The sequence below is a fragment of the Streptopelia decaocto genome, assembly GCF_964273445.1.
Source record: "Streptopelia decaocto genome assembly, chromosome: 7".
Lineage (NCBI taxonomy): Eukaryota > Metazoa > Chordata > Aves > Columbiformes > Columbidae > Streptopelia > Streptopelia decaocto.
The window spans coordinates 8,164,793-8,176,331 of record NC_138661.1 but is presented as its reverse complement, the minus strand read 5'-3'; the positions used below and the strand labels follow the sequence as shown (position 1 = coordinate 8,176,331).

The 11,539-nt window shown below is 43.4% G+C and overlaps 1 long non-coding RNA gene across 1 annotated transcript; it reads left to right on the top strand.

Moving 5' to 3' along the window:
* Positions 1 to 6,151: 6,151 nt before the first annotated feature.
* LOC309442467 lies at positions 6,152 to 11,539 on the top strand. Its single transcript, XR_014184620.1, has 4 exons — positions 6,152 to 6,291; positions 10,113 to 10,284; positions 10,843 to 11,019; positions 11,224 to 11,539. It is a non-coding gene; the product is annotated as an uncharacterized lncRNA (long non-coding RNA).

Below are 11,539 nucleotides of genomic sequence, written 5' to 3'. Positions count from 1 at the left end.
AAGGCCATGAAACGTCTGTGTGTCAACACAGAGTTAAAAGTGTGTATTTCTGTATGATAATGTCACAACTCCTTCGGCCATCAAAGACCCCCTTCAAGACTGAAACCTGCAGGGAGAAGAGAGAACATTGCTGTGGTCGCATACAAGCCTTTGCCTTTGCCAGTGTGGATGGAAGGCTGGACACAGGGTAAGGAGCACAGTGTTCTCCTTCACACAGCCTGTTAGCACCATGAGAAGATACAAAGGAGCAAGCAGCATGGATAAGTACTGGTTGACCTGTGGGCAAGGCCAGTTCTCTCCAGTTTGGGTCATAAGAGACATCAACAACCCTTTCAATGCGTTTTGTGTCATTGCCTGAGAGTCCCACTATCTGAAATACACCAAAGTTAGCCCAGTGCTAAAGAAACCATCAGTCAATACTACAAGTTGTTGTCCACTATCTAAAGCTGTGACCACACTAAACAAAAGCAACACTAGACTTGAGACAAGCCACAGTATAATCCTTTCCTGTCTCTGGAGGATTTTCGAGAATTTGGCAGGTCTCCTCGCTTGAATTAGTTGAATAAATCAGATGACTAACATTTTTCAGAGGGCAGCCATAAAAATACTTGAAGTAAATCAAACTATTTCATACTGATAATTTGAGAAAAAAAAAATCACTTGAATCATTTAAATATTTTCTTTAAATGTGAAATTATCAAAAGGGTAAAATCTGCCACAATTTTCAAAAGGAGATATTTATAATCAGTTTAGGTCTCAGGGCATCTATTTTTCTTAATTAAAAATAGTTTAAGAGAAAAATTCTAGTGCTGTGCAAGCTACGTTTCCTTCCCCATTCTTACCCAAAGGTAGCAAATCTCTTTTACACCTCCAGAAGCAAAACAGGATCCATCCCCAAAGCAGTAAATCTTGCAATGTCTTCAAAAAAGGCGGCCACAGCAGTAATGCGAAGGAGGAATGCTGTAACCATGGCTGTGATGATCTCTGCTTTACTCAAAGAGGGCTGAGAACATCTCTCTTTTATGCATTTTACAGTGCACCCTCTTAGATGGGAACAAGGAGCTGTGGGACTGATGGTCTGATGGAGGGACAGGTCTGGAAATTATCACTACCTTGGGAGGAGCAGTTGGTTCACATCTCTTTGATCTCTCTTTCAAGATGCTGGATATTCAGACTACCACTTGCACCACTTTTGAGTTCTTCTTCCCCATCTCATGGGGTAAACAGATATTTTTTCAATAAATTCAAATAAGGAATCTGATCTAGTAATATGCCAGTAAGATCTGGAGCCTTTGGCTTGCCCTTCCATCAGTCAGCGCACACCAACATTATAAAAAACCTGACCCAGGAGTTTACAGCCTGAAGTCCAAACTGAACAGAGCAGTCCGCAGATTATGTATTTCACTGAACCATGAGGTCTTCAGTCCCTTTTTGAACCATTTTTATTATGTGAGTTAGGCTTGTATCATATTGCTGAGAATTACACAAAACCATTATTTCTGCAATGAGTACAGTAGCCAGCAATGTTCTCAATAATTCGTGTTGTTAGTGAAGTATGTACCTTAATGGCAGCATGAGAAGCGTTTCAGGGAGCTCTGAGCATATTCAATTCCACACCCATACACATGCAGCATCTCAGAAAATGTTAAGCTTAACTACTATATGATTTCTTTTGGAAGGAAAAGCTAGAAGAGGATGTTCCCATACATTTTTGTATGTGATATTTTATGTATGTAGAGCTCCTACTGAAAGGGGCTTTATATATGATGTGAATAGAAAGGATGGCCAGAAAATAATAAAATGATAGTGTTGGCATTTCTAACAAGTATCCTATCTTCCCTTCATAGTCTATCCCATGCCAAACAGTAGGAGTAGAACTTTCCTCCTCATAAAGCTTTAGAGCTACTACCGTGACTTCTCACCCGTGCTACAGAAATACTATCCAGATGACCAAAGATTTTGTAATCAAACAAGCTACAACAAAGATCCAGCTGAAACAGCAATTTAGCAGGCTCAGAGCAAAAACAAACTATTTTTTGTGGCATATAAAATTATAAAGAGCCTTTCCCAATACACACCGTGACTAATAATCACCAGCCCATACAACAATGTACAACAATGACAATTTAGTCACTCCCTCTGCGGTCACCTTCATTTGCAACCATTATGTCTCCTAAAAACAGGATGAGAAATGGCAGTTACAAAGTGAGATTTTATCAGTTTTCCCAGACAGAAACAGGTTGGGAAAGATGAGAAAGAGAAAACTTCCTCTCGTAGTTTAAGGAATAAATGAGCAACCAATAAACATCCTAATTTAATCAGTGCCTGTATCCTGCTAATGAATTTTTGTATGAATAACAGACCTGAAAGGTTGTTGCAGTATTTTGGTTTTGTTTGTTTGTCTTTTTGTTTGTTTTTTATTCTCCAAAGAGTAAATCCCGCAATTAAATTATAGGAATAATGAAAAAAAATGAGAGACGTCCACATTGAGAGTTTGAGCTGGGAAACCACAAGAAAATGTTCTTTTTCCAGTCCAGCAATAAAATCCTAACCTGCCGATTTAGGTTCCCTCCACACCATTTTTCACTCAGTTGGGATGCAGCCAGCACTGGCCTGGGTTGACAGTTCTTTTGAAAAGCCTGTGAACCTTGAACAGCATTGCTGAAATCCAGTGTTTCTGCTACAACACGCCTGGCAGCTGGGACAGGGCTGATGTAACTGGCTTCAGATATGTATTTGCCACGTCAACAGAGCTCTTGCTTTCCATTACTGACATGGGGGGATGCTGACATGCAGCAAACACAGGATGAGTCAAAAGGCAAGGCTGGGATACCGTGGTCCACCTTACCCAAGGACCTTTTCACGTCTTCATCAGCCCAATCCATTCCATCAAATCCCATTACTTAAAGGTGAGACCAAACTCCTCCGCAGCCAAGCTCACAGTGCACATACCCATGATACCACACCATGGCCACTTTCCTTCTGCATGGTTGTTCTCCTGCACCGTGACCCTACCAGGTCTCAGAGAGAAAGCAAGACTAGGGACGTGCCATCTAACTCCATGCAATTCTACTGAGTAGCTCATGCATTGTTTTCAGTGTCTGCCACAGGACCATGACACATCAGAGCTTCCCACTGTCCACAACGCTGCCACTTTACGCCTTCACTGTCACGTAATCCCACCTAGGTGACATTTCCTCCAGGGTGAAAGAGGCTTTGTGTTATCTCTGTACTAGAAAAGGTGCCTGAGAGACCCAAATGATGACATCTAGCCAGCTCTGAAGGACATTTGGAAGAGCAGCGCAGGACGTGTCATGACATTAGCAGATATAGCACCCTCCAGCTGTGGAGTCTTCTGGGGAAAACTTCATCAGAACAGAAATCTTAATATAAACAAATGACTACTTCTGGGTTCTTCCAGCCCAGCAGGCCAGAACAGGTAAATATCTACTATCTCAGCATTCCAGCAACTATTAGAAATAGCCACAGAGGTTTCAATCACGCTTAATAATTAAAAGTAGGGAAAGGAGTTTCAGGTATTGTGTTAATCAACAGGTGCTAAAGGAATATGACCTGCCTTAGAGGCAAAGTCTGGCATGACAGCCAATTTTTTCCATGACACATACTAGAAAGCAGAGAAACACAATCAGCAAGATGATTTCCTTGCTTCAAGAATCAATATTTTAACAAATGAGTCACTGATACATGCTTCAGATATTCCTATGCTAAAACTAGAGTATAGGTCATACGTATAAAATCCACTGTTGCCCCATAAGCTGCCCATGATAGCTTTTTTCAAATACTGGCCTAGAGAATGTCTGGTATGTTTGGACTGATGTAAGAAGTCTGGATTTCACATTCAGGATCTCACAATTTATCAGCAGAAAAATGTCATGCGAGTGGACTGGTCTCAACACTGAGTTCAAGAATTAAGGAAAATTCAGCATCAGAAAAAACTTTGCTGGTCTATTAGCTGAAGAAGCCAAATCTCATCAGAAGTATATGCTTCCATCGCTGTAGTAAAGGGAAAGCACGGTTTTGTCAGACTGTGTCTGAGTACATGGTAACAAGTTCATGACAGACATTGTTAAATGTGGAAGGAAAAACACTCATTAGTACATGCAAGGAGAAGTGTAGAAGAGAGCTGTTATGGGTGCTCTAATGACTAGGATAAGGGCCTCGGATTCAGAAAAACTGGACACCATTGCAGACTCTGACACAGACTTTCTTTCTGACCTTGGACTACCCACCAGATATTGCTGGCTCCAAGTTATGTAGCTATGAAATGGAGTTATGGATACTTAAAGCCCTTTATTCTTTGTTTGGCTCCTCTAGAGTGTTATATACAGACACAAGCGAAGAGAGAGGTTTCTTGGACCATGAAAGAAGGGAAGGATGAGGTGGAAGAATCCACTCAAAGATTAATGTGGACCTGATCCAAGAAACAAGCAAAGCACAGGTTTGGCAAGCTCGGAGCCAAAGGAGAGGCTTCATCCACACAGATGACATAGTGGTGAGCTGGTGGGACAAGGACCATTGTTGAGATGTCAGGAGCATTAGCGCTGTGGGGAGGAAAGTCTTGCCTGGGAGGAAGGCACAAGTTGTACCAGGCAAAGCCACGGCTAATGATGTGACACTGTGGCTGGCACACTGGGAGAGAAGGGACAAGTTTTTAAGAGACCTCACATCAATAAGATACTGATGAACAAAGAAGCTCACATTGCTTCCAGCAAAGAAACTGAAAATGACAGTAAGGAGCATCCAAATATACAGCCAGGTCCTCAACCCTGGCCCACACTCAAAGGGTTTGTCACACTAGCTTTTTCTATTACAATTGCAAAAGAATAACATTCATTGCGATGAGAGCTAAACCTCATACAAATGCCATTGCCTCAACCAAGCAGCCTCTGCTGCTCTACCTCCCTTCATGCTGATGGCTGGAATCCAACCTAGTGCTCAAAGCACTCTCTTGTGGATACCAGCTGTGTTTCTGCCTGGAGGGTTTGCCAAAACAGATATACTGGCAAAGCAGCTAAGGTTGTCAAAGCCAAAGCTGTCTCCTTTTACTGCAAATCAGAGCTACACTGATTTGCACCAGAGGAACAGCTGGCTTGGAAACCAAAATAGCTCATTAGTCAAGGGCATATTCCAAGGCTTGAATCATCCTTAGCAAAGGAAAGGGGCTCAGTGTCAGTGAGTTTGTCAGGGGACACAGGAAAGGCTAACTGACCTTTATGGAGAATGTCAGCACAGGGAACCGAGGCTTAATCCTCAAAAAGCCCTGAGGTATCACTGTGGTCAGTGCCAGGAAATTTGTGTCCCTCTGAACAGGCAGGCACGCTTACCAACAGAGCACGCAGGTCCAGATACAATGTGTGCCTCGATTATCGCATAGTGTTATCAAACAGGATTTTAAAAAACACTTAAAATGCCCTGCTCAAACAAATTAAGCTTTCTTTTTCAGAGGTCAGCCAAAAGAGCAGCTCATTTCTTTGATGTAAATAGTAACTAATGAGTATGTTGTATCTGCTCTCTATCCCTTGTATCCCTCCTTTCCTGAAGAGAGTAAAATGGCGTGTTATTGGACACAATCAATTTCCCTTTTGCCAAACTAGAATATCATCACTGAAGCATGAATTGAGTGAGCTGAGGAATTTTCTAAGCATGGGGTACCTCAGGAACTAACTATACGAAGCACAGTGCTAACAGCTTTGCCTTGTAGGTATGAGAAGCTCTTGACATTCATAGATCTCCAGGTTTCCTATAAACCCACCGGGTTCCTCATAAAACATTTTTAATTGACTTGGCAAAACCGCTAAGCCTTTATGGGGATGCCTTTGCGACTTGCCCTTCTGAACTCCATCCCCCTCTTTCCGTTCCTTTTCCAGGTGAGAGCAAGCCAAGAATTCCCGAGTTCTCTGTCACAAATTGCCATTGTCACTGGACAGCCTGCCACTGCCCGGGGCCAGCTCCTGCGTTTTGCTCACCACTACAAATGCCATTGCACTGAGAATTATTGATGTTGTTACCGAGGGTGCTATAGTTGTGTGAGTATAAATAAACGCAGTGCTAGTAAAAGACACTCAAGGATAAATAGCAAAGGTACTGCACTTTGTGAGACCAAAATAACCCTGTGCTGTGCACTGAAAGTACCTTCCGCTGGCTGCCGTGTACCTGCTGTGACCAGCCAGGGTCCTTGTCTTCCCCCGAAAGGCAAAATGCCTTTGTGACTTCAAAAGCCATGGGGCTCATCTCTGCCCCTCCAAGACTCTGAGAAGCTGGGATCCACTTGTAAGTACACTGTGCGTAACAGTGCTTGGTCTCCAAAATCTGTCGACCCTCTCAGAGCTAGGAAGAGCAAAATACGATCAGCCACATGGACTCCTCTCTCTCTCTAGTCCTTCCTTGCAGCTGTGAGGTCTCTTTAGCAGCTCGCAGGTCCACTTTGGGGAGTTTCAGCCATGCTACGTGCTGTGCTCTGTAGAAGCAGAAGAGGCTTATGGACAACACAAAATAACTAGAACATACAAATGGGTGATCTCAACGAGAATCAGAAGCATGGGCTAAGTTGAGTTGCATGTTTTGCCTGAATGTATCTCACCAATTTGGGTGAAAAATGGTGGGTGCTTGGGAAAGGGAGGGGAGAGAAGGATGTGGCAGGTTCAAAATGCCCATGTTTTGTTGCACTGGGTGGCTTGAGTGAGAGCCAGAGGTCAGTTCTGCAGGCCAGACCAATTAAATACCAGTTTGATCCTAGACTAATGGTACCAAATGAGCCACACTCCTGCTGTGTGACTCTATATTAATTCATCAGGGTCGAGCTTGTCTTGGATGATACCTCAGATGAGAATGTGAAACCATGGAAAAGTATTCTGTCAAGATACAGTATACAGATAAGTTTCTAATCTTCACTGGAAAGGTAAAACAATGTTCTGGCATTAATAACAGTGTTTGTAAATGTCCTCTTAACAGTTGAATTCTGTTCTTTTATGCTACAAAGTTACTATTCCACTGCTTTATTTTTTCTTTGCCTATTCTGTTTTAAATTAGAACATTCTGGAGAAATTCAAAACTTAGAGCTAATCTGTCCATTTGTTCTCACTTGATAACTCTTTTACTCTCCTGGGTACAGTGATGTTTATTTTGAAAGGAATCTTTCAATTATTTTTGATTTTAAAAAATCCAGAGACAATTCTTATCCTGCAGTGCTTATTGTATTACATGTAAGCCCATCTAAGCAGTAGATTACTCTTGATATTAAAGCTAGATTTCTGGATTTTTACCTAACTTCCCTGCTTTGCTATCAACCTTCTGCTCAATGTCATACATCAGTTTTCTCTTCTTTGAAGAGAATGTCCCCTCTTGAGTGGTATTCTAGTCACAACAGTCAGGTGTTTCTGACTGTGGAGAGAAGGTCTAAAGCTAAATAAATAATATAACTCTACTCATGCCAAATGGACACTACTACAGCAGTCAGGCCCTGTTTGGAAAGGAACACTTAGAATTGCACAGAAACCTACTATTTTAATGCACATATGCTCTCAGCAAGGTTTCTCATGTCCGGAGTCGCGCAACTTCTGCTGAAAGATTATACACGGGACTGACATTTGGACTTTCTTCAGCCAATAGTTCAGACTCAACATCAAAGGGAAAGGCTGTTCAAAGAGATAATATGAAATGTCTACTTAATTGCAAACAGGTACATGCTACTTTGTCCTGCTTAAAGTTACATCCTTACTGCAAAGTTAAGCTCAGTTATTTTAAGGTTTTGCTCCTCAAGATTTCGTCATCCACAGAAGGGCTCCAGAAATTCTCTGACTTTTGCTCCAGGACATTCATGGCTGCATCTGGTCAGTCAGCAAGGGACAGAGTGTCTCATTTGTAGAGATACACATTCTGATGCTATGGGCCTGGAAAATCTGCTCGTGCTTCCAACCAGAAGTCTCCAGAGGATTAAGTAACCTCCAAGGCAGCCCTTCTGTAAGAGTGTTGAAATAAAGAATGTTAACATGTCCAAAACACTGATTAAACCTAAATTAAACCTGAAATACTTATGGTAGCCTTTCTGAGGGTGTGAACCTGCTGAACCAGCAGCTGTGCAACATCATCTGACGCGGCAGCTGTTCGGGGATGAGGTAAAAGCATAACAAGAAAACCAAGGTCTTCCTGGGGTATGTTTGCACTGTGCACTGGAGGTGTGTGTGGCGCAGGCTCCCAGCGTCGGTACCAGGAGTTGTGAGGAGCTAGTGGCAGAGGTGCCAGCTCACCCTAGCAACCTGAATATATGCCCAGGGATCTCAGAGGGCTTGTCTGCTGGTGACTAACCCCTGGCAAGACCTGCACTGTACTCCACTGCTGTCGTAACATCTGCCAGCTCAGTAGAACAAGAACAGATCTGCTGTCAGCTGCCACAGCTGCTCACATTTGTGGTAACACAGTCTCAGAGAGGTATCAGCCTACTCAAGACTCTTGGAGAAAGATCTTCTAGGGTCTGATGAAGTCTTTGGAGACACCAACACCTTGAGCACTAGGAGGCTCAGGACAGGAAGTCCTGAAGTACCTACAGCACACCTAAAGGGTGACAGACTAGAGTGGAGCAGCAAGAGAGCGCTGTTTAAACCCTGCTAATCTTTGCGACCAGAGGTTAGAGACCTTCCTGGCAGCTGCAGTCCCTGTACCACCACTATTACCCTCTCCTCCTATTACTCACCTTTCTCTTTTCTCATTATTTTAAATTCTACCACCTCTTGGTCTCTCCAAGACTGCAATTAACCATCACAACCCCCATCACTTTTTCCTTGTTTGTGAGCAGGAAGTCAATCCAAACTTCTCTCTATTCAGCCTGTCCAGCACCTGTGTCAATAAATTGTCCCTGACTCACTCCAGAAATCTGGATCTGGATTCCTTGTGCCCCACTGAGTCTCCTGCCCAGTGGATGTCAGGTCAGTTAGTATATCCTACAAAAGCCAGGGCTTGAAACAGTGATGCATCTTCTACCTGTCCAGAGCAGGCTTCATCTGTTTCGCCTTCTTGACCAGGTGATCTGTAGCAGATGCCTACCACAATGTTACCTGTGTTGGCTTTCCCTTTGATCCTGGCCCATAAGCTCCTGACCAGCCCATCACACAGTCCACAGCAGAATTCTGTGAGTCTGAGCTGCTTCTTTCTGTGCAGAGCATAACGCTCTTGCACATCTCTCCTCCCTTCTTCTGAAAAGCACATATCCATCCATCACAGCACTTGAGCTCTTAAAGCTCTTATAGCTTCTCAGTTCAAAGGAGCAATGGGTGGGTCAGTCCCCTGCCTATCCAGGTCTGCGATACTGTGTCTCCCAATCCAACCAATAAAAGATCTAGGCACTGTCTGAAGGTGACTTTCTATGAAGACCTAAATTAGATGTTGCACCTTCATCTCATGATTATTACGCTGAAAAAAATTCTAATAACAGCCTTAGGGAAAGTCTTTAATCCACAATCCCCACGCATCCCATTAGAGTCAGAAATATGTCAGACATACTCTTCCAGGTTCAGTAGAAAGAATAACTATTCCTTTTTAATGTAGTAAAGACTGATGAACAGTGAAAGCCCTCTCTCAAGGATCTAGTTTCCATGGCAGGACTTTAAAAAGTCAAAGACTTCCCTGCTTATCCAGACATGGTCACAGCTGATGTGCTTGTGTTGGCTTATAAATACATATACATAGACGAGGACACTTTTAAGATCAGACCTTGTCAGGATCAGCAGACTTGAGAATGTGTGTCCAGAACTACTTGCTTGTGTTTGTTTCTGCTGTATTTGAATAAAGGAAAGGGGAAAAAGACTGTTTATCCTTCTGTAAATAAATAAGAACGCCTGGAGAAATACACTACATTTATGTTATCAGTCTATTACAAATAGAAAGGCTATAACAGGTGACAGTATACTTACAGCCTATTCTTTGAACCTTTAAATGCTCTCTCTCACATGGAAGAACAACTAGAGTAAGAACATCTTCACATTCTGTGAATTGCGGTTTGGTTTCTTTGCTGCAAGTTGTAAAAATCTCACTGCAAACATTTACAATTTAGCCTAAGCCATAGGAATGGTAACTCGTATATGGTGCTTCCAATGCAGTTTGTTTGCAGGATGAAGTTCTTAGTCCCAATCAGAGCAGAAACACATGACCACCAATATTTGGAACCTTTGCTTATGGAAATTCAGACTGACAACCTCTCCTCCTACTGCAAATCACCGCCTGCTGCAATTTCCAGTTTGGCTGCTGCTCCGTCCCCCAGCACACCTGCAGGTAAAAAGGCATCACAAGCAACACACCCGTCCCCAGGAGAGAAGCAAGTGAGGTGATCGTGCCATGTGTCTGTACCAAGGAGCTGCTGCTGGTCCTCCTTGGCTGGAAGGATGGCTGGTCAGTAGGTGCAGTTTTGGCTTTGAGAGGGCAAGGGAGACGAGCCACAGAACAAACAGCAGCATTAAGAAGCATCTTCAGAGATCTGTCAGGGATTCATGGAGTGTTTTGTCTCTCTGAGAGGGGAAAGAAGGTGGACTGAAAAATATTCCCCCATGCCCCAGGCAGAGAGGGGACACTGGCAGGATCAGGAAACACGGTGGCAACTTTCACGACTGCAGCACCCAGCCATTTGGCTAGTGGTAAAAAACAGCCACATTCCTGAATGAATACTGGAATGTTAGTCCCCTGATCTCACTGGAGCCTAACGCTACTAAAATGCCTGTATAAGTCCAAGAAAAAATGGACAAAACTTGTCATTTGTTGGTGAAATGCTGCTTTTGGACTGTCTCACAGAAAACTGGGAGGGCTCAGACTGCCTCGTTTTTCTCTGTATATCAGGTACTGGCCCTTAAGAGGACAAGAAGAACAGGACTGAGCCAGACAGACCAGAGACAAGAAACCTGCAAGACCTCCAGATCCTACCATGCCAGCTCACAGAGAACTTGCTGAGCCCTATACCCCTGCAATGACGTGGTTGCTGCCTTCATAGATTACTGCTCCAAAGCCACCTGCAACGTGAGTAGAATGGGCTTGAGCTTACTTTGCTTCTTTCCATACCTCAAGACACTCAACTACTCATTATGGTCACCCCACCTCTAGACGGCTGCCCTTGCTACACTGCTGTCTGTCCCAGCTGCAATGCCTGAAACCCCCAAGGGCAGAACTTCCTTGATTAATTATCAGGCAGATTTATTTTTTTTTCACTGTCTCTTTTTCCAGTTGCAACGTTTCTTGCCAACTTTCTGCTTGGCGTGAATTTCTGCAACGGAGCAATATAACTTCTGAAAATAGATACACTGGAAAGCCTGACACACCCTATATGGAGCCTACAAGTGGCAGAACCATAATCAAAAGCCAGTCAAGACGGTAGGACATGCTAGCAGCATTCAATTAAGGCTCTGAGTAAAGCAGCCCTAAGAGGATAAAGTAAATGGGAACTCTATGAACCCTGTTGCACTGAACCCCCAGGCGCTTTGCATCGCTGAGAGGCATTTGAGTTTGTGTTCTTTATGGTAACCCTAGGGCGGGCGACTTA